General features: G+C 44.5%; 1 protein-coding gene across 6 annotated transcripts in view; it reads right to left on the bottom strand.

The window, feature by feature from the left end:
* Nucleotides 1–23871, bottom strand: part of RASGRP2 (RAS guanyl releasing protein 2) — a 1629940-nt gene that overhangs the window by 864036 nt on the left and 742033 nt on the right. The window lies entirely within an intron of this gene.

Below are 23871 nucleotides of genomic sequence, written 5' to 3'. Positions count from 1 at the left end.
GGAGGGGCACTGGAGGTGATTTGTGACATTTGCATGAAATTCACTAAAAAGTCTCTCTACGATTGGACACTGGAATCGCAGCGATGTGCAAACATATGTTCGGATGTATTTGTTGTTCTGTTGTGCATATTTGTCACTAGTATATGTATCACAGTGTATTTTAATTTATTTATAAGTGATATATAGCATGTATACAGTGTGTCACTTCAGTGTAATTGATATAGGGGAAAAATTGTGCGAACACGTAAACACTGTTAAAGTCTATGGGACACGAATGTGAAAAATCAAAAGTGTTTATTTAAAAGGCTTATATGCAAGTTATTGCCATAAAAAGTGTATGGGGGGGCTGGGTCCTGCCCCAGGGGACATGTATCAATGCAAAAAAAAGTTTCAAAAACAGCCGTTTTTTCAGGAGCAGTGATTTTAATAATGCTTAAAGTGAAACAATAAAAATGAAATATTCCTTTAAAATTTTATGCCTGGGGGGTCTCCTTAGTCTGCTTGTAAAGTAGCATGTCTTTCCCATGTTCATAACAGTACCACAGCAAAATTACATTTCTAAAGGAAAAAATGTCATTTAAAACTGCTCGCAGCTGTAATGTATTGTCGGATCCCGACAATATAGATAACATTTATTGAAATGGCTCCAAAATTTTAAAAAAATGGCATAGGGGTGTCCCCCCCAAAATCCATACCAGGCCCTTCAGGTCTGGTATGGATTTTAAGGGGAACCCAGTGCCAAAATTAAAAAAAATGGCATGGGGCCCCCCAAATCCATACCAGGCCCTTATCCAAACACACAACCTGGCAGGCCGCAGGAAAAGGGGGGATGAGAGAGCGCCCCCCTCCTCCTGAACTATACCAGGCCACATGCCCTCAACGTGGGGAGGGTGCTTTGGGGTTCCCCCCAAAACACCTTGTCCCCGTGTTGATGGGGACAAGGGCATCATCCCCACAACCCTTGCCCAGTGGTTGTGGGGGTCTGCGGGCAGGGGGCTTATCGGAATCTGGAAGCCCCTTTTAACAAGGGGGACCCCAAATCCCGGCCCCCCCTCCCTTGTAGGAGTACAATGTACCCAATGCTCATTCACCAAAAAAAGTGTCAAGTAAAAATGACAGAAGACAGTTTTGGACAAGTTCTTTATTAAAAAAATAAGATATAAAAAGTGTTCCGCAATGTAAATCCATCTTTAATCACATCGCTGAAGACCGGAAAAAAAGAAAAAGGAAAAACTCTGCCTCCATGGGAGGTGTCCTGCCGACTGCAGCCTTTTTGCGATGATAGCTGTTATATAGCTGAGGGTGAGGCCACCCGGTGACATAACCGGGTGACACGCCCCCTTCTGAAAGGAGGGGGGTCACCCGTTGCTCCTCCCTCAGCTATATAACAGCTGTCATCACAAAAAGGCTGCAGTTGGCGGGACACCTCCCATGGAGGTGGAGTTTTTCAGTTTTTTGGGGGGTTTTTTCGGTCGTCGGTACTGTGATTGAAGATGAATGGATATCGCAAGACACTTTTTTTTTTAAATAAAGGAATTGTCCAAAACTGTCTCCTGCCATTTTTACTTTTTTGACACTTTTTTGGGTGAATGAGTACAATGTAAAATGTACCCAATACCCATTCACATGGGGGGGCCGGATCAGGGGGCCCCCTGTTAAAGGGGGCTTCCAGATTCCGATAAGCCCCCCGCCCACAGACCCCCACAACCACCAGGCTGGGGTTGTGGGGAAGGGCCCTTGTCTCCATCAACATGGGGTAGGGGAAGCAGCAATGGCTTAGGCCCAGGTGACCCCAGCTCATACAGGCCACCCCAAAGGGATCACACTGTGGCCTGCACAGCCCTACCGTAGGCCAACCAAGAACCCCGAACCCGTCACCCTCCCCCCACCTACGTTTGCTAACCCTCCCTGCGTATTGAGCCAGAAAAGAATATCTTTTGAAAAGCGGTGCCCTTGTTTCCCCCAGACAAAACTGATGATTTTAGATTGGAATTTTGAGATAACCCCCCAAAAAAATTCTTACCTGACCCTTATCCGAGCAAGCAGCCTGGTAGGTCAGAAAAGGGGGGGTGGGATGAGCCAGCCCTGCCCCTGCCCCAAAGCACCTTGTCCCCATGTTGAGGGAATCAAGGGCCTCATCCCCACAACTGTGCCCCCCCTGTGTGAATGAGTATGGGGTACATAATACCCATTCACCAAAAAAGTGTCAAAAAGCAATAAAACCAACCTGACGGGAAGACCTATCGTCTCGGCAATAAGGGACCCACTTGAAAGAATAGGTAAATATGTAGATGGATTTATTAAAAGCTTGGTAACTTCACTGCCCTCCTACGTCCAGGAAACAGGTGATGTCCTGAATAAATTACAGGACTTGGAGGTGTCCCCTGGGGCCCTGCTTGTTGGGATCGACGTGGAGTCTCTCTACACGTCGATACCCCATGAGTGGGGCCTCAGGGCGGCTTCCTTCTTTTTAGAAACAACTCACCCTAAATCTGGGGCCCAGAATGAATTTATTCTAGAGCTTCTGGAATTTGCCTTGGTGAATAACTATTTACAATTCTTGGATGGTTATTACCAACAGACTAGAGGAACTACCATGGGGGCACCATGAGCTTCCTCATATGCCTTTCTGCATCTGGGCCTCTGGGAGCTGGAGATGGTTTACCATGTAGATACTTGCCAGCACACCAAGGATCAGCACAGGATGGCGTCCAAACGGTTTAGTTTATTGCATGATCACAACACAAAGAGGTGCACACCTCTTTGTGTTGTGATCATGCAATAAACTAAACCATTTGGACGCCATCCTGTGCTAATCCTTGGTGTGCTGGCAAGTATCTACATTGTGACTTGAACCAGTATCCAGCTGGTTGTTGCTGCAGCACCCAATCTTTAGAGCTTATACCAGGAACGTGTGCGATGGGAATATGAAACATTACTTAGAGATGGTTTACAAGACGCCGATGTATCTCAGCTGGGTACTTACCTGGCTGAGATACATTGACGATATTCTGGTGGTGTGGCGGGGGGAAGAGGGGCAACCCACTGAGTTCGTCGACATTAAATAATAATGTGAGAAATATTAGGTTGACCTATGTGATTGACCCTAATACTATTTAATTTCTCGATTTACAAATTTCTATAGCTAACGCAGGATTAAATACCGGCATCTATAGAAAACCCACTGCCACAAATACACTTTTATTGGCCTCCAGCCAAAATCCAGAACACCTGATCAGGGGAATCCCTGTGGGTCAGTTCCTTGGGTTACGTCAGAACTGCTCCAGGGATGATGATTTCCACAATGAAGCCATAGAGATGTCCAGGAGATTCAGGGATAGGGGCTATCCCAATAAAGTCCTAAAAAATGCCCGGAAAAGGGTATGGACAAAAGACAGGAGGGAGCTGCTGACTAAGAAGCAGGAAACCCTTAGGACAAAATGTAAGGATCCTCCTTTAAGGATAATCACAACGTATGAGTCCCAATGGGAACAAGTGAGGAGTGTTCTACAAAAATATTGGGGAATTCTAACCAAATCCCCTGCATTGGTTGACATAGTAGGCCACCATCCCCAACTAGTTGCGAGAAGGGCCAGGAATCTTAAAGATACCCTGGTTCATTCCAAATATACTAGGACAAGAGCAAAAAACTGGCTAGCTGACTTGCCCCCTTTAAAAGGTATGTAGGCATGTGGACAATCAAAACGATGATTTTCAATGATGCAAATAGATCTGTGGAATTTAGAATTAATAACTTCATAAATTGTGCGACCTCTAGAATAATTTATATGCTGGAGTGTCCCTGTAAGAAATACTATATAGGTAAAACTAAAAGGCAACTCAGAATTCGGTGAACATCTTAGAAGTATAAAGGATATAGGCAATAAGGAGACCAAGAAGGAGGATATGTCACCACTAGCTTTACATTTTGCAGACTTCCATGGAGGCAGTAACGCGGGTATTAAGGTCAAAGGGATATATACTTTAAATCTCCCAGCGCGAAGAGGTGATTTTGACACTATCCTGCTGCAAAAAGAGAAGATGTGGATTTTTAGACTTAAAACTCTTGTGCCGCTGGGCCTGAGTGTAGCTTTCAGCCCTTTCTTGAAAGTTAGACAATAGGGTTGGTTGGTATCCCCAACATGAGGTGATCGAGCAGAAACAGAGGGGAAAAAAAAGTGCATTTCCCTTCCCTTTGTTCCTGTTGTGCCTCTGGGCCTGCACATGGTATGTAGCTTTCAGCCCTTTGTTGATAGTTAGACAATAGGGTTAGTCAGTATCCCCAATATGAGGTGATTGAGCAAAAATGGAGGGAGGGGGGAGATGTTTTTTCCTTCCCTTTGTTTCGGTTTGTTATCTCTGGCTGCTCCGGGAGGAAAATACATGTAATGTGTGTGGTTTCCATGTTAAACCACTGATGCTGGCCTGAAATGCTTTGATCTGCTTGCCCTTTTAGCCCTGATCCCGTTTTCTATATTTTTGACCTGTCTCCCTGCTATGTTTATATTGTCCCCTATATATGAGCCTACGCATCTAGCAGCAAACTTATTGTGTGGTGTTTGAGTGGGATGCTGCCATCTAGCGGCCGCCTTAGAATATGCAACTGTCAAACAAACTGTATAAATAGATGGCCAATCTAGAGCCCTCCCATCCTTGATAAAGACCATGTGATTGGTCGAAACGTGTTGGCTACGACACCACGACAGTGCCGCTAATTACGTCACGGGTGACACACTTAGTCACGTCAGCGCAAGCGCACTGCACACCTTGAGGACAACGGGAATCATTTTTTGAATAGGCAACCAGGACGGCCTAACCACTTACAGACGTTATACATGTCGCAGTGCTTCACTGACACAGTAACAGGATCTACAGCGGCCTGGGTGAGAAGTGAGCCCCAGGACTGACCAGATTCGAGCAGTGTGAGATCTCATACCAGGATATCAGCAACGGAATCACCAGGGATGCCTAGGAATAAAGAGTCTTGTGTCTTTCGGTTGGGTGAGTGGCCTTGTGTCCTACTGATAACTTATTAGCTGCCTGCTGCTTTCAGTATTGATCTATGGCTACTACCCAAAACTCAGACTGTCTCACTGATTAACTATTGATCATACAGTTTGAGCTGTGTCAGCAGCGCTGGACTAAGGACTGCGTTAAGCTAATTCATGCCAAAGTATCAACATTTTACCACATACTGGTGCATTTCCCATTAAGAGTACATATTCATCAAACGTACACCTCCTGGACTGATTTATTCAGTATCCAAGTCCTCACTGTACACATAACCCATTCTCTAGTTTAGGGGGCATCTGGCAGACAGTGTGGTGGTATGCGCATATCCTGAAGATATTTGGTACCAGGATTCATGTGCCCACTATATCCCCACTTTCTGCCTCACATGCAGGTATACTCTATATCTGTGTATATTATATGTGTTTGCAGCCTGATCTGACATAATATGCTTAACAGACAACGTTGTCTTGTTAGAAGACTTCCCGGTTGTATCAGGCACACAAAATGGGTCTATCATGGATAAAAGATCTTGATTGTAGAGAGAATTTTGTATGGATCACCTTGGATGCACAAGCATTGTACTCCTCTATACCCTACCATCTAGCTTTGTATTCAATTACAGAACACATGAAGAAATATTGTAAAGAACAAAAGGAGTTTTTAGTTATGGTTATTGACTTCCTGCTTCAATATCATTTCTTTTTTTGAGCTATGTGGGGCATCCATTTGGGCAATTTTTTCGCCCTAATTGCTGAACATATACAGTGTATTGAAAAAGTATTCATACCCCTCAAATTTTCTACATTCTTTCATGGGACAACCAAAAACACAAATGTATTCTATTGGGATTTTATGCAATATACCAACACAACGTGGCACATAATTGTGAAGTAGAAGGAAAATGATAAATGGTTTTCAAAATGTTTTAAAAATAAATATCTGAAAAATGTGGCGTGCATTTGTATTCAGCCCCCCTGAGTCATTACTTTGTAGAGCCACCTTTCACTGCAACTACAGCTGCAAGTCTTTTTGGGTATGGCTCTACCAGCTTTGCACATCTAGAGAGTGAAATTGTTGCCCATTCTTCTTTGCAAAATAGCTTAAGCTCTGTCAGATCTTTATTAATATATGGTTTGATCTAAACCATTCCATTGTAGCTCTGGCTGTATGTTTAGGGTCATTGTCCTGCTGAAAGGTGAACCTCCACCGCAGGCTCTAGTCTTTTGCAGACTCTAACAGGTTTTCTTCTAAGATTTCCCTGTATTTGGCTCCATCCATCTTCCCATCAATTCTGATCAGCTTCCATGTCCCTGTTGAAGAAAAGTATCCCCACAACATGATAGTGCCACCACCATGTTTCACAGTGGGGATGGTGTGTTCAGGGTGATGTGCAGTGTTAGTTTGCCGCCACACATAGCGCTTTTCTTTTAGGCCAAAAAGTTAAATTTTGGTCTCATCTGACCAGAGCACCTTCTTCCACATGTTTGCTGTGTCCCCCACATAGCCTCTCACAAACTGCAAATGGGACTTCTTACGGCTTTCATTCAACAATGGCTTTCTTCTTGCCACTCTTCTATAAAGGCCAGATTTGTGGAGTGCACAACTCATAGTTGTCCTGTGGAGAGATTCTCCAACCTGAGCTGTGGATCTCTGCAGTTTCTCTAGAGTTACCATGGGCCTCTTGGCTGCTTCTCTTATTAATGTTCTCCTTACCCTGCCTGTCAGTTTAGGTGGACGGCCATGTCTTGGTAGGTTTGCAGTTGTTCCATACTCTTTCCAATTTCAGTTGATGAATTGAACAGTGCTCTGTAAGATTTTCAAAGCTTGGGATATTTTTTATTACCTAAACCTGCTTTAAACTTCTTCGCAACTTTCTCCCTGACTTGTCTGGTGTGTTCCTTGGCCTTCATGATGCTGTTTTCACTAAGGTTCCCTAACAAACCTTCACAGAACAGCTGTATTTACTGTATACGGAGATTAAATTACACACAGGTGAACTCTATGTACCAATTAGATGACATCTGAAGGCAATTGGTTCCACTAGATTTTAGTTAGGGGTATCAGAGTTAAGGGGGCAGAATACAAAAGCATGCCATGTTTTTCTATTTGTAAAAAAAATGAAAAAATGATTTATCATTTTCCTTCCACTTCACAATTATGTGCCACTTTGTGTTGGTCTATCATATAAAATCCCAGTAAAATACATTTACGTTTTTGGTTGTAACATGACAAAATGTGTAAAATTTCAAGGGGTATGAATACTTTTTCAAGGCACTGTATATGGGTACATGGGAGAAGTGCTGTATCTGCACAGGTCATAATCCCTTCAGGGATGACATCCTTTGGTATGGTTGGCAATCTGCTGCTTGTTTGGCAAGATAATTTTGAATGTGTGGCATAATACTACTTAATAATATCAGGAGCTCCCAGATTACCTTGAGCTTGAAGGGAAAACACAACTGAGCTAGTGATACGAATGGCTTTATTGTGCCAGATAAAGATAAGGAACCAATGTTGGAGAATTTTTAGCTGGGACAGGGAGACAGGGAAGGATAAGGTGAAGGTCTCAAAAAGATAAAGTAATTTGGGTAATATAGACTATTTTAAGACATTTATCCTTCCCAATAGTGATATGGGGTAAGCATCCCATTATTTCAACATACTCTGAATATCTTTAAAGAGAGGAGGATAATTAGCGGTAAATAAAAAAAAAAAAAAAAAAAAAAAAAAAAAAAAAGAAGAGTATGTGGGTGTCAGGTTCACTCCTAAATATTTAAAGAATTGAGAACACGTCTATAAAGGGTATGTTTGTTGTAGGGTGGATAGAAGGTCGGGAGGAAGGAGAATATGAAGGGTCTCCGTTTTTGATGTATTAACTTTGTAAAACAATAGTTAGTGCAGTGCAGTAATATAAGGAAAAAAGTCCATTCCACAATATAAGGACTCAGACGTCCAAAAGGAGAAGGGCAGGTTCCCTCGTGACGGAAAAGGTAATAAATTCTCCAGTAGTGTATTGGTGACAATATCCTCCACCACAGACAAACAGATGCGCTAACCGGATCAGGTGGACCTCTATGTTATAGGAGGTCATATGCGCGTATATCCACTCAGGGATGTGGGTACACACAAGTACAACTTTAGGGGTCGCCAATACGGCACAAAGGAAAACCGATCCAAAGACGGAATGCAGCGATACTGGCTTCCAAACCGGCAGTGGTAGTGTGGAAAAACAGCAGTCCCAAATATGTAAAAGGATAAAAGGACACACTCTAATGCCCCGTACACACGGTCGGACTTTGTTCGGACATTCCAACAACAAAATCCATGGATTTTTTCCGACGGATGTTGGCTCAAACTTGTCTTGCATACACACGGTCACACAAAGTTGTCGGAAAATCCGATTGTTCTAAACGCAGTGGTGTAAAACACGTACGTCGGGACTAAACGGGGCAGTGGCCAATAGCTTTCATCTCTATTTATTCTGAGCATGTGTGGCACTTTGTGCTTCGGATTTGTGTACACACGATCGGAATTTCCGACAACGGATTTTGTTGTCGGAAAATTTTATATCCTGCTCTCAAAGTTTGTGTGTCGGAAATTCCGATGGAAAATGTGTGATGGAGCCCACACATGGTCGGAATTTCTGACAACAAGGTCCTATCACGCATTTTCCGTCGGAAAATCCGACCGTGTGTATGGGGCATAAGTGTACTCCGTATGTTTATTAAGGTAAATAAAGGACATAAAAAAACTAGCGCTAACATGCGCAAGCGGTAAAATATCAATAAGTAGAAAATGACGAAGTCCTGTGTGAATGTAACGCCGCGTACAGGGGAGGAGCTTTTAACATGGATATCACCCACTGCCATCTCTCAGTTGTTTGACCTACAGAACTTACGGTATTTTTATCCACTGACATTTTCTACTTATTGATATTTTACCGCTTGCGCATGTTAGCGATAGTTTTTTATGTCCTTTATTTACCTGAATAAACATACGGAGTACACTTTTGCATATTTAGGACTTCTGTTTTTCCACAATACCACTGCCGGTTTGGAAGCCAGTATCGCTGCATTCCGTCTTTGGATCGGTGTCCCTTTGTCCTGTATTTGGGACCCCTAAAGTTGTACTTGTGTGTACCCACATCCCTGAGTGGATATACGCGCATCTGACCTCCTACAACATAGAGGTCCACCTGATCCGGTAAGCGCATCTGTTTGTCTGTGGTGGAGGATATTGTCACCAATACACTACTGGAGTATTTATTTCCTTTTCCATCACGAGGGAACCTGCCCTTCTCGTCCGAGTCCTCATATTGTCGAATTTTTTCCTTATATTACTGCGCTGCACTAACTATTGTTTTATTGATCTTATATAGGCTTTGTGATTACCTATAGTGTTCAGCTTGCATTTAATTGTTTTCATTCATCTGTTTGCGCTGATTGTTCCTGAGAGGGAGCCAAAAAGGGACAATAAGTTGTGCAATGACAGAAGCATTAGGAGGGAATTGGTTATGGTCAAGAGGATATCATCCACGAAGAGTGAGCGTTTGTATTCTCTCTTTTGCATCAAAACACCCCTTATGCCCGGGTGAGAACGAATGGCCGCAGCCAGGGGCTCTAAACACAGTATAAAAAGAAGGGGTCATAAAGGACACTGCTGTCAGGTGCCATTAGACTTTGGAACAGTGGCAGTGCATCCATAAGGGCGCACGGGCGCTGCCCCCTCTATCACCACTAGATAGATTCATGCTTTGCATGAATCTATCCATGGCCGCCGCTGCCACCCCCTATTCAGGCACCCGGCCCCTTTTCAGGTGCAGGGCACCTGAATTACATCGGCGGGGGGTGTTTTTGAAGCACCTGATTAGAGCCATAGGAGAAGACATTGAGGACATGGAGGAGCATGGAGGACACCGCTCACCGCCCGCCACCATCACCTGCTGCCCCACCGAGACAGGGTAAGTTCCGGGCAGACGGCGGGTGGGGGAGCACAGTGGCAGCATTTGATATGGCACAGTGGGAGCACTTGATGGGCACAGTGGGAGCACTTGATGGGCACAGTGGGAACATTTGATGGAACAGTGGGAGCATTTGATGGGGCACAGTGGGAGCGTTTGATGGCATAGAGGCAGCGTTTGATGGGCACAGTGGCAGCGTTTGATGGGCACAGTGGCAGCGCTTGATGGGCACAGTGGCAGCGTTTGATGGGCACAGTGGCGGCATTTGATGGGCACAGTGGCGGCATTTGATGGGCACAGTGGCGGCATTTGATGGGCACAGTGGCGGCATTTGATGGGCACAGTGGTGGCGTTTGATGGGCACAGTAAGGCTGCAATTGATGTTTTTTTTTCCAGAATTTTTCAGTTTGTTTGTGCCCACCCAAAAATGTTGAGCACCAGCCACCACTGCTTTGGAAAGGAGTATGACAGGAGGGGCAGACAACTGAACTTGGGGGGTAGGGTGGGAATACAAAGCCTTCAAAGCTTTTAAAAAGGGATCTTTAAATATCTAATGGGATAGGGTGGCAAACCTATAGGGCCAGGACAGCCTGTCAAAGGCTTTTTGTGCGTCAAGACTTAATATGAGCGTCAGGTGGTGAAATTTATTCAACAGATCAATAAGATCAATGGTGCGTCTGGTATTGTCTCCTGCATGTCTAGCAGGGACAAACCCAAACTTGGCCTCATCAGTTAATTTGGGGAGCAATTGGGTCAATCGATTGGTTAGGATTTTTGTGAAAATCTTATAGTCAGAGTTTAAAAATGTGATAGGCCTGTAGTTGTCAGGGATTGATGTATCCTTACCTGGTTTGGGTATGACCGTGATAAAGGAGTGCAAAAATTGGGAATGGGGACCCTTAACCTCAAGAATGGAGTTGTACAAGGCTAACATATGCGGGGCTAAGATATGGGAAAAGCTTTTATAACAGGAGACTATCTGGGCAAGGAGACTTTTGTGATGGTAGATGTTTAAGGACATGTGCTAATTCTATGCTAGTTTGTTAAAAAAAATTTCAAAGGCATCCTGATTAAAAGTAAATTTATTTTCAGGCGTTAAACAGTTGTAGAGATTTTTGTAGAAGGCTCAGAAATCTTTTGCCATAGTTCAGGGACAATATGTGGGTGTACTGTCTGATTGAGTAAGAAAGTCAGGGAAAGAATGGAAGGGCCCAGGTTTAAGTTTGTTACATAACATTCTACAGGGTTTGTTGGAATACTCGTAACATGTTTGTTTTGATCACAAAAAGGATTTAGCTATGCAATGCATACTCAAGGCTTTAAGCTGGTTACAGAGGGTGGTTACCTCTCAGAGGCAGCCATCATGGAAGATTGTATGAGTTGCTATTCTGAAAGGCGTAGTTTGCCCAATAAAGTGGTTCTCAAGGCGTTATTATCCTTTTTTAAATGGGAGCCTGTGAATATACATTAACCCCTAAAAAAGGCCTCCCACAAAGTGGTCTCCTCTGAAACAGAACCTTGGTTAAGTCGGAAAAACTCCTCTAGGGCTTTGGAAAGCTGTGCGCTAGTGTTGTCAAAGTTCAGAAGGGAATAATTTAAACGCCAATTACATTTTTTTGAGGGAGCTGACAGGGTAAGATCTAAGAAAATAGGAGAATGGTCAGACTATGTGAGCGGGCCAATGTCAGAGGACATAACGTTGGTCAGAAGGGGGACAGAGATGAAAAAATAATCCAACCTGGAAAACATTTTGTGAGATGGGGAATAAAACGTGTATTATTTTCTGGTGGTATGTTAAGTGCGCCAGGAATCGAGAAGGCGGTGAGTTCGGAGAAGCTTACCAAAAGGGTTAGACAGAGCCTGCACCCTATTAGATAAAGTGGGGTGAAATAGGGTCTGTCTATCTCTTGTAGGGGAGCAAACAGCATTAAAATCACCAACAATCATAAAGGGTTGAGCATAATGCTGTATAGTCTCAAAAACAAAGTGAAAAAAGTAATCTGACCAGAGTTTGGAGCATAAACATGTGGGTAAAGGAGGTGGCCATGTAGTCACAGGACAGGTTCACCAATTGCCCATTGGGGTCTAGATGAGAGGATTTAATCCTTTAGAAGTAGGGCTGCTGGATCAAGACCGCTACCCCAGCCTTTCCAGTGGAGGTTACATTGGAGGTAGGGAAGTATTTTGAGGCAAATTTAAATGACCCCCCAGAGCAGAAATGCGTTTCCTGAACCAGGACCACATCAGCTCCAGAGTTCAACTCTTTCAATGCCAACCAGTGTTTCTTTATGGAATTTAGACCTTTCACATTATAAGACATTATCTTTAAAGCCATAACCCCAAATTAGTAAAATGCACACAGAAGCATAACAAATTAAGAGGACCTCCCCAGGTGGATAGAAATGGGTAACACTATCTCTCAAGACAGATAAATGAAAAGGAATAACATAAAATAAAAATAAGAGAAACTGGTGGTGGTCGCATAACAGTCAAAAACATTAGTGAAGGAGTCCAAAAAAGGCTTAGAATAAGGAAAAACAGTGTTAAAGGCCTGAGACAAAAACACATCTCAGGAGCCAAAGACTGTAGCCTCGGGAGGTAAGGGGAGACATGAGGCCCTCCAAAAATGACATCTAAGGTCCCTCCCCGCTGTCCAGTTAAACAAGCTGTAGGATATAACGTCCGGTAAGCTAAATCAAGAAAAAAAAAAAAAGGGAAAAAAAAAACACCTCCTGGAGTCGATCTGAAGTCAGGCAAAGAAAGGCACCAAAAGGTTGGGCAAAAATGTGGAAACTTAGCAGGAGCAGGCTGCGATCCGCAATGATGATCAAGTAGGTTGCTTGGAGGAGCGTTGATGCTGTGAAGTTGTGTAAGACTTCTTTGGTTTTGACTTGGCTGGGGTCCAAATCTGGGAAGGAATGAAATGTGATCGTGGTGTAGAAGGAAGAGGTGGGAGATTATCCTCAGGGAGAGGAGGTAGGCCCAGCCTTTTGAAGAAGGCTTCTCCTTCATGAAGATCTTAGAGGACATGTTGGACTTAGTCTTAGTAGCAAGCAAATGAAACGGGAAGCCCCAGTAATAGGAGACCTTGTGATTTTGCAGATGAGCTGTAATCGGCCTCAAATTGCACCTTTTGGCAAGGGTAATAAGCAAAAGATCGCTAAAGATCTGCATTCTGTCCCCTTTATAGTCGATTTGCGACTTGTTGCAGGGTTGCCAAAGTAAAGGCCTCCTTGCTGTCATAGTAATGAAAGCGGACAAGGCTAAAGAACAGTGTGCCCAATCTAGACACCAGTCTATCTCCACTATGTCAGGGGCTAAAGTGTTGAATAAGCCCAGTAGGTAGAAACGCAGGTTATTGTCACTCACGGTTTCTCGGGACTCCTCGCATGCGCAAATTTTGGTGCCATTCCCTGTTTTCCAAATCATCCTGTTGTAACTGAAGTTGGAAAACTACGTGCTTAAGTGTGAAATTTTCTTCCTCTAGCACGTGGACATACTGAACCAAGTCACCAAACGTATTCTCCAGAGTTTCAGTACATTCCCTAAGCTGATCCATTTCTCCCATTAATTCCTGAGAGGTTTTTCCTACTGCCTGAGAAATAGTTTGGGTTAATTGATGCAGCAAAGCCTGAAACTTCTCATCCAGGAGATAAGGTGTTAATGTGGATGGTGGGGCTGGAGGTCTACTGGTAGATGGAACAGGAACAGATATATCCTCCCCCAGGAAGGTGCTGAGTTGCTTCGCCGGGTCCTCCTGTGTAATCGAGGCCGGGGATGCGGGCCTAGTGAGACATTGCTCCATGGTGGAGGGAGGCGGCGGCTCCTGTGGTAGTGGAGTGGTGGATTTCTGCCACCCAAATTTTGCCCATGAGGTGCGCGGAAGTTAAGGGGTGTAAAAGAGCTTACCCCTAGAAGCTGTGTGGAGCAGAAGGAGGCTGTGGAGAGTGAGTCGGGACCAGAGCTCGCCCAGCAGACGTCCGTCATCTTCAGAAGCCGCACATGCGCCCCATCTCTGAATTTTTTTGTGACAGATCCAACATGGAGGGGATTGCAGGGTGGCCTTTTACCTACTGACTATGGGCCCTGGTTTTAAGGGAACACTACTCTTTGGAAGGTGTGTGCCTTGGGGACCCTTGGAGCGGTCTTGCTCCGGATTTGGGATAGTCTCCCCAAACACACAGACTGTGGGAATCTAGGCCCCGGATACATATTTGGGCCCTCTATGCTCAAACCAGCAATGACTGCTTTAGACTGTGAGACTTCGAGCAGATGTTAATATGATCAGCTCAAAGCAATCTGATACTGGGGTTTCCTGCTATAGTCTGTTTTTGAAGGTGTTAAGTGTCTTTCTGTTAAATATGTCTCATCCATTGTGTGTCTCCTAGGCATGCATTCCCATTGTTAATTGAGTCACCTAATGTTTCTGTCTGTCTGATCATCTCTTGGAGATGTGATTAATATTGTGACCACTTTACTTTGTTATGGAACCATTGTGGGATGTTATGTGTTTATGCTTATAATAATGTGTAATGTTCTTTGTATATCCAGGGTGGTGGGCTGGGTGCCAAAGGGTCTGGACACCTAGGTTTAATTGCCTAGTTGTTTAATTAGTTTATGTTAATTAGATTCATGTTTATGTTGGCTATTCCCTAGCTATGTTTATTATCTTACTGTTTGCATAACGTGATCAAGCTCATTTTGTGTGGTATATAAATTCTGTGTGAGTTTACAATAAAGAGTTCCAGTTTGCTTCTTAACTAGTTTTGCTTAGTCTTGGGTGCTCAGCGATAATATCTGGTTCCTCCTGGGGGGCATGGCTTAGCAATGGCCGAGTGAGGACGTCTCTTCTGTGCGCTCCTGGCTTCCCTCGACCTATCTCGGCAACCCGATGACTTATAATCACCGTTATAACGGCATGCTATCCAACAAACGATATAGGACCAGATCGACGTCTCGTGGTAACCGGTCTCTTACCCCATGGAGTGGTATCCAGAGATACTTTCGAGACCCACAGCGCTCCTCACCGGGCGCCATTGTAGCGGTTCCACGTGGCCACTGTATGGAGGGCGACGCCACAATAGTTTTGCCTGTCTCCCTCACTCCGTCTACGGATCAAGAGTTTGTTCTTTCCTGGAACTCTCCCCCAACGATATGGGGGATCATATGGCTTGTGCATCTTGAGCACGGATGCCTTGATGGGGGGTTCCTGCTGCTCATTACATGTGACCAAGACTAGGCAACACACCTGAGCTGATGAATACTGGTCCCCTGAACTGTACCGATAATAAGACGCAGTCTCAGAGGTTTGCCCTTGGACATAGTAATAAGTCCCTAATTGTGTCTGTTCACGGGGGTTATCCCCTGGAACTGTCAGTTCTCTCCTCAACTGACACTTCCAGGGGATAACCCAGATTATAGATAACATGAATGTAATGTAAACTGGGGCTTTATTCTTACTACCAGTGTTAATATCTATGATGACGGGGTAGCTCCCTTACTCTGCTCAAATTACACACCTCCAAGACCTGGGGTGTATTGGTTCCCCCATGGGGGGGCCTCTGGGGCACACGTGGGGGAGCAGAGTAGAGTCTCGGCCCTCTTGTGTGCCGCGGGAGTTCACCCTACTCCTTTTTTGGAACCTTGAGCCTTGGATACCTCCGGGTTCTGAGTTTAGTGAGGCCCCCACAGTGACACGGGAGGGGGGGCACTGGAGTGCGTACAGGGCCCAAAGCATCTGCTGTGGCTGACCCCACAGTGGTTCATGCCAGGGGACCCCCTCCTTCCTCCCTATTCACTACGAGCCATAATCTAGTGCAGATGGCCTATATAGGAGGGGACAGGGGGATACATACTTCACCCCTCCATCCTGGCAGTGGGAGGGTTCGGCCCCCGGGGCGGGCGGACTCCCATCTCCTGGTGCCTTCAGTGCCCTCTACACCCATCTGATTCTTGGGAGTAACTTCTTACCAGAGACCCAGCCATGAGGGATATTGTTGTCTAGGCTTATATAATGTCAGCAGTTAGAGAGAGGGGGGCCTCCTACCTACCATTGTTTATAGCTGATTCAATCTGTGTGTATTACGTATAACATATGTCTGGTTTACGTTATTTACTGTTTACGTTTCACCCATGCATGCTTGATAAATATACATGTCGTCATTACTACTACTGTTTCACTAGAAATCACAGTCGGGGTGGTCGGGGGTGGCCGGTGGGCCCTCCCTTAGTTGTTCCTTTGCACGCCCCAAAATAGGCCAGCACTCAATTACCAGTTTTATTCTAGTGAGCGTACCAGCACCCTAGTGCTACACCTTTAGACTACACAAACAACACCCTATAGGTGTGACCTACTTTCTGTCCTTTCTCTGGGAAGAGTGCCCCGTTTTGGAGGTGCTCCGTCTCTCCTCTTTTCCCTTACACTCTCTCCCTTACTTTTCCTATACTGAACCTTCCTACATCTGCTTGAGCCTTCCCCTCCTTTTTCCTCCCTCCCCTCCCTGGTGACCTCCACTCCTTCCTCTCCCCCCTTCTTCCTCACCCAGGGGCCATGGAGGTAGTGAATGTGCTCTCGTTGAACACGAAAGGCTTCAATATCCCAGAAAAAAGGCGCATGCTGTTACAGGACCTATGTCGCCTTAAGACTGATGTAGCGCTCGTCTAAAAAAAACATTTCAGAGAAGGCAACCTACCTATCCTGAAAAACACATTTTTCCTGGTGGTATACCAATGTACACCAATGTATCCGCTAAGTTGTGGGGCATGTCTATACTCATCCCAAGAACTGTTCCATGGAGCTATGTGGATGTAAAAGCAGACCCAGAGGGACGGTATTTGTTCCTCAGGGGCATGATTGGCGGCCTCGAGGTTACCCTGGCAAGCGTGTACGCGCCCAATATTCACCAAGACTTCTTTGTTAACAAAACATTAGACTTACTGCTCGAATTCTCCAGAGGCCAACTGATACTTGGAGGTGATTTCAATACCCTGCTGGTCACCTTGAAGGATACCTCCTCAGTATACTCCTTGATCCTTCTAGGCCCACGGAACCTAATTGCACGATCCCTATACAAGGTGCAATTGATTGACGCTTTGCGTCTTTTTCATCCTCCTGAAAAAGACTACACCTTTTACTCTATACCACACAAACAATACTCTAGGATCAACTATTTCCTAATCCCGCACTCCCAATTACATGCAATCCATGACTCCTTGATCAGACCCATTACATGGTCAGATCACGCCCCTGTCTTACTATCCTATGCACTGACTGATACCCTCACCTCCAGGACAAGAGCTTGGAGACTAAATGAAATCCTCCTACAAGATGAGGAGGTCATCAAAGATGTCATAAGGGAAATCGACTGCTATTTTCAGACCAACAACACACTAGACAGCAACCCCGGGATGGTGTGGGAAGCTGAAAAGGCGGTAATCCGAGGAGTGCTCATCAAACATGGGTCCCACATTAAGAAACAACGCACCACACAGATGACTTCTCTCCTTAAAGAGTTGAGCTTATTGGAAGCCCGACACAAACATGCCCAAACACCTTACTACAGTTTAGAGATAAAGCAGCAATACAGATCTGCCGGAAGGTCTCATATGAATCTGGTAATAAATGCGGTAAACTTCTGACCAGATCCCTGAGAGAACAGGTGCTCGCAAACTATGTACCACACATAGTGTCACAATCAGGACAGAAGGTCTCACTTCCCTTAAATTCCAGAGATTCTATGCATCTCTTTATAACCTCCAGAAAGACCCCCCACACAGACCCAAGTTGAGGAGTACTTAACTAACTCTCACATGCCCAAACTACCTACTGAAGTAAGCGAACTAATGGACGAACCTATCACACTAGAAGAGATCCAAAGCGCAAAAGGGAGCATTAAGTTAGGGAAAGCCCCAGGCCTGGACGGGCTTACCGCCCAATATTACAAAGCCCTGCTGCCATCCCTCGGGAAATTTATGCATAAATTCTTCAACTCCCTGGGTTTGGGTAAAACATTCTCCTGTGACACTCTTGCAGCGCACATAGTAGTGATCCTCGAAGAAGGGAAGGATCCCACCTCCTGCGGAAGCTACAGACCGATCTCACTGCTCAACACCAATCTAAAAATCTTTACAAAACTCCTGGTAACCAGAATTCATCATCATTTACCAGCTTTGATCCTTTTGGATGGATCAATGGATCCATCGGGAGGCAAGGGATAACACGATTAAAGTTCTGAACCTCTTACATGTTGTCAATAAGAAAAAAATTCCCTGTGTATTCCTGAGTAAGGACGCGAAGAAGGCCTTTGACAGGGTAAACTGGCAATTTATGCCTTCCGTTTTAAAACACGTGGGGATGGCAACACCATGCTTAACTGGATTAATGCGCTCTACTCGGCTCCCTCGGCCTGAGCGCAAGCAAATGGTGTCCTGTCTGAACCTTTCAAGATAGCCAACGGAACGCGACAGGGTTGTCCACTGTCGCCACTCCTTTTTGCCCTGTCACTGGAGCCATTCCTGAGCACTGTACGCCTAAACCCAAACATCACGGGAGTAGGGATGGGAGATTCCCAGCAGAAGATCTCCGCTTACGCGGACGACATGCTGTTTTCAATCACCAATCCCACAATCTCACTAGCAAATCTACACAAATTTCAAACATACGGAACCCTCTCGAACTTGAAGATCAACTTCAACAAGTCCAAAGCGCTGGGTATAGGCTTATCACAACCTCTTCTCACACACCTCCAGACTAGTTTTAAATTTAGGTGGACAAACACAGCCCTGAAATATCTAGGAACGTACATTCCCCCCAAATTGCCTCAAATATTTGCCCTGAACTTTCCACCGCTGCTGACAACCGTTCGAAATCTGCTCAATAAATGGCACAAGGGTTTACACTCATGGTTTGGCAGATGTAATATCCTTAAGATGTGTAACCTCCCCAAATTCCTGTACCTCCTACAAGCACTACCGATCCATATACCCTCTACCTACTTTGATCGAACGAGAGCTCTGTTATCTGATTTTATATGGGCACATAAGAGACCAAGACTCAACAGACGACAGCTTTCACTACCCAAACTATATGAAGGGCTAGCAGTGCCGGACCTACGCAAATGCCAACAAGCAACCCGTTTGACCAGACTCATTGACTGAAACCGCCATCAGGCTACTAAGCTATGGCCCCGACTGGAACATTCTCAGTGTATCATACCCCTAGACTGAGCCCCCTGGTGCCACCAATCTCTTCCATGAAAAACCACCCTTTGGTAGGTATAACCTCTCGGATTTGCTCGACTCTTTTCACTCAACTCCATCTCACGTCAGCCCACTCGCCATTTCACCCAATACTTGGGAACCCAGAGTTCACCCTTGGATTTAAAGATCCTGCTTTCTGCTCCTTGAGGAAATCCAGTTACTTCCAAGCATCTCATTTCCTGACACATAGCAAATGGCCGTCCCCGTCTGAACTCAAAAACCCAGAAGGCCCGTTCTGACTGGACCATTGGAGGGCCCTCCAAGTCAGCCACTTCCTCAAGTCATTACCCCCCCAGACAGTTACTGCCATACCAAAACTACCTTCAAGACCTACTGTTCCGGGGAGGGCACCATGGCCCATGCTTTATCGGCCGCCTACCAACTGTTAATAACCCCACCAGATGGCCATCAATTCCAGTGCCTCAACGCCTGGGAGAAGGACATGAACTGTACCTTCACCTCACGTCAAAAAAACAAAACATTCTCCATTTCACCTATAAATCCTCAATATGTACAAAGACTCAGGAGACCAATTATAAAATCGTCACCAGATGGTACAATACTCCTGCAAAACTACAAAAGTTCTTTCCCTCAGACCGCTGTTGGAGGTGTCAGGAGGACCGGGGAATAATACTCCACATCTTCTGGACCTGTCCCAAGCTGGGGCGGTTCTGGAAGACCATCCATCACACAGCTCAGAAGTTTACCGAGCGCCCCATCCCAGACGACCCAGCCTTCTTCCTACTTCATGCCGCCAACATCCCAAGCAAGACCTATAAAAAATAATTAATTCGACACCTTCTCATTGCAGCCAAAGCATGCATCCCCTTATGCTGGAAATCCACACAGTCTCCATCTATTATAGGTCTGTGGCTCAAAAAAGTGGAGGATATTAAAAAACTGGAGGATCTTATCCTCACATCTCATCACCAACGTGAACGGTACACCAAGACATGGACACTCTGGAACATGTTTGCCTTCTCCACTGAGGGACGCGCCCTCTTTGAAAGCGACACTCTAGACTAGAAAATTCCCAATGGAGTGGGAGTGGATGTCGGAGGAAAGCTGACATTGCCCACCGACCACACCTGCTTTGTACTACACCCTGAGAGAAGCACACCTGCTGCCTCCCTGAGCCCCTACTTCCTCCCCCCTTTCCCATCCCCGTTTCCCCAACTTTCCCCCTTTCCTCCTTTCATCCCCCCTATTCCCCACTTCCTTGTACCCATCCCCCTTTCTCCTTTCCTCCTCTCCCTCCCTCTTTTCCTTTCAGTATTTCTAATCTATGGCCCAATGGGACCCGTGTTTTGTCCCTATGGACCTATACTACGCTATTTCTACAATATCTGGAAAATTAGGACGAGCTCCACGAGACCGTCCAAAGCTACACAATCATCCCCGGTGAAATAGATTTCTATTGAATCAGGCGTAGAGGAATAGGATTGCATTTTCTTGGTTCCCCCAACAGGGAGATGTTATATGTCAGGAACGAAGGTGGTGTTTACCACATTAGGTTTTGTTCTTACCTTCCTTCCTGCATTGGGATATCCTGCCTATAATTTGACGTATTGTTGTTTACCTCAGCCTACTTTACTGTACCTTATCTTATGTTACTCGAGGATGATGTATCTCGTGTTTCTTTGCCCTTTTACATAAATAAATGACTTGAAAAAAAAATATCTGGTTCCTGGGTCCAGACAGGAGGAAGCTATATCTTGACAGAGGCTGGGTGCTGAACAGTTTCATCACTCTTTTTATGTCCCTTAACACTACAGGTAAGTCCTGGCTTTCTTCTACTGGTTCTTTCAGATGTGGCACAAACACCTGTAGGTATTGCAAGGGTCACATTATAATGAAGGAAATACAGTCCATAGCCACCACAGAGTTTTCCAATTGCAATACATGCATTGTATACTATGTTATGTACCAAATGTACACTGCAATATGCAATACTACCAAAGACAGTGTTAAACAGTTGTCATCTGTATCACAACATTTTAGAGATATACAGAAAGGGGATATGCAAGGTTTTAGTTTTATGGTATTGAGAAAATTGTTTACCCTATAGGGAAGGAGATTGTCATTGAAGCCTTCTGGAACGAGAGGCATGGTGGATTCATAAATTGAATACAAACACGTCTTATGGGTTGAACTAAAGGTGGGATATCTGTCTATTTTTTAAACAGAGGATTTGAGTTTATTATTCTGTATTTGTCTAGTGTTTATTGTTTTCTCCGCCCCCCTTTTTCCCCCTTGCTGTTGTGTATTTTTCTTTCTTGTTTTTGCTCCTTGATATTTTTATTCTCTGAATCACATTTGTTTTGTAATGCACACAATAGATTTAAAGTGATTATTTTCACATGCACCTGTGTGTATTTTCCATCCATTGATGGGTGGAGAACCTTATAAGAGTGCAGTATGCTGTCCAACCTTGCTATGACTAAGGCCCTGTTTGACCCGAAATGCATAATAGCAAAAAGAAAACTGGGAAGGCTCCCAGAAAGAAAGCAGGTACCGCAGGTAATGCTAATAGTATGACTCAGTGCAAAATCAACTTTATTAATGGACATCAATCAATATCAAATTGGTAGTATTATTACCTCCACCCGCCACAATATTAAAAAATGACAATGTTGTCATAGTTAAAAAAGAAACAGAGTACGGACTCAGACACCTATAACTGGATGACGGCTGGGCAGTTCCCATCCTGACTGGATGTCATATGACATCCTGTCAGGAAGCACTTGCCACACACCAGTATGATCTCTCACCAGCTGTGTTTGCGGGACAGCTGATGACTGATCAGCGTACCGGCTTGCTGCCGTATCATGTTCCCGCTGTGACAAATCACAGCAAGTCACATGTTAGTTGTACACAATAGATGGCTTCCTTTAATGCTTCCAATCACAGCCTTTATGTACCATGCGATTAGCTTTGACCAATCACAGCTAATCACAACAAAACAAACTGAATGAATCAGTTTTATTCGGTGAAATACTTGCTTATAGCAATGTAATTCACTGTTATAAACAAACATAATGTGTAAAAAAAAAATCCTGATCTCTTCCCTGGAGTAGTACAATGTTACCATGGTAACATTATATTGCTCTGGTCACAGTGTGTTAAAAACATTTGCAAAAAAAAAGGAAAAAAAGTAATAAAAAAAAAGTTATAACTTTTTTTTTTTTTCAATACTATCACCAGTCAGTGTCCCTGATCACCACCACATCAGTTTTATGATGATGCTGTACTGCACTGGTGACAGTTTAAAATAAAAAATTGTGAAACATTTTTTTTTAAATTTCTTCCTTTTCCAAAAAATTATTACCAAAAAAATACATGCCTTTTACTAAACACCTTGGACTACCTTGATTTTTTATTTTCAAAATTTTCAGGCTTTTTTCATTTATTTAGAAAAAAGTGGTGATTAAATACCAGCAAAAGAAAGCACTAATTGTGTGAACAAAATGACAAAAATTTAGATTGGGTACAGTGTTGCATGACTGTGCAATTGTCATTCAAAGTGCAACAGCACTGTAAGCTGAAAATTGTCCTGGGCAGGAAGAGGGCCCTGCATTGAAGTGGTTAATTGGCTTTTAGATGTGAATTCATCAGTTGACCTACTTGCGTGTTCATTGGGCTACTGTGATTTTTCGGTGCTCAAGCCTCCCATGCTGATTACAGTTGTACCAGCTCTGTTTGTGGCAGGCAAACAAATTGCCCCCAAGTGGACTTCCTCACATCCTCTTACCCAGTCCTGCTGGATATTCAATATAGATAGGTATATTTCTTATGAAAGACATGTTTTCTTTCTTAGAAACTAACTAAAAAGGTTTGACGCAATCAGATATCCTTGGCTCGATCATATGCGTTCGGTATCCAGTTTAGTCCCAATGTTCTTCTAGGTTTAGCCATATTGCTTAGTTTGCAAAAGTAGGGTTCAAATGTGAAGTCTGACCCTGATAGGGTGATATAAATCCACATATTTATTTAAGACCATGCCCCCCCCCCCACCCCCACCGCAAAATCAATGCCAGATTTAATCCTTGATAAAGGTCTAGTACCAATGTCAAGGGGGGCTCCGTGCGAAAAAAAAAAAAAGTGTGCCACCCCCCTGGGTGCCATCACCTGGGTTACCCAAACCCTTTGTTTACATTCAGCTGTCAGCTAGGGAGATGCCATTCGTCAGGAGCAGATCATGCCAGAAGGATTTCCGGCTGAGGTCAGTCATTTTTAATATCTTTGAATCTGCAGCTATTGTTAAAATAATACCAGGTAATCCTCTCATGAGGATCCTTGTTCAGGCCCTTACAATAGGGTGACAAGTCTTCTAGTTGTGATATTAATTGAAGAAGAGGTCCAGCCTTCCCACAAAGGATTAAGTCAGCAGCTACAAATACTGCAACTTCTGACTTTTACAATATGGACACTTACCTGTCCAGGGAGCCTGCGATGTAAGCACCCCAGACGATCTTCCGGTCGGCTGTCGGTTACAGCCACTGCCATTCCTGTTAAGGGACCCTGGCAGGTCACAGCTGGTTCCCTACTGCGCATGCGCTAAGCGCGCTGTGCTTTCTAATTGTTACGGAGGTGGAGGCAGGAGGAGAGGGGCAAACTTCTGAGAGACCGGTCTCCCAGAA

This window comes from Aquarana catesbeiana, linkage group LG11 (genome assembly GCF_042186555.1).
Source record: "Aquarana catesbeiana isolate 2022-GZ linkage group LG11, ASM4218655v1, whole genome shotgun sequence".
NCBI lineage: Eukaryota > Metazoa > Chordata > Amphibia > Anura > Ranidae > Aquarana > Aquarana catesbeiana.
The sequence above is the reverse complement of the archived record's forward strand: the minus strand, read 5'-3'. Positions and strand labels throughout refer to the sequence as shown.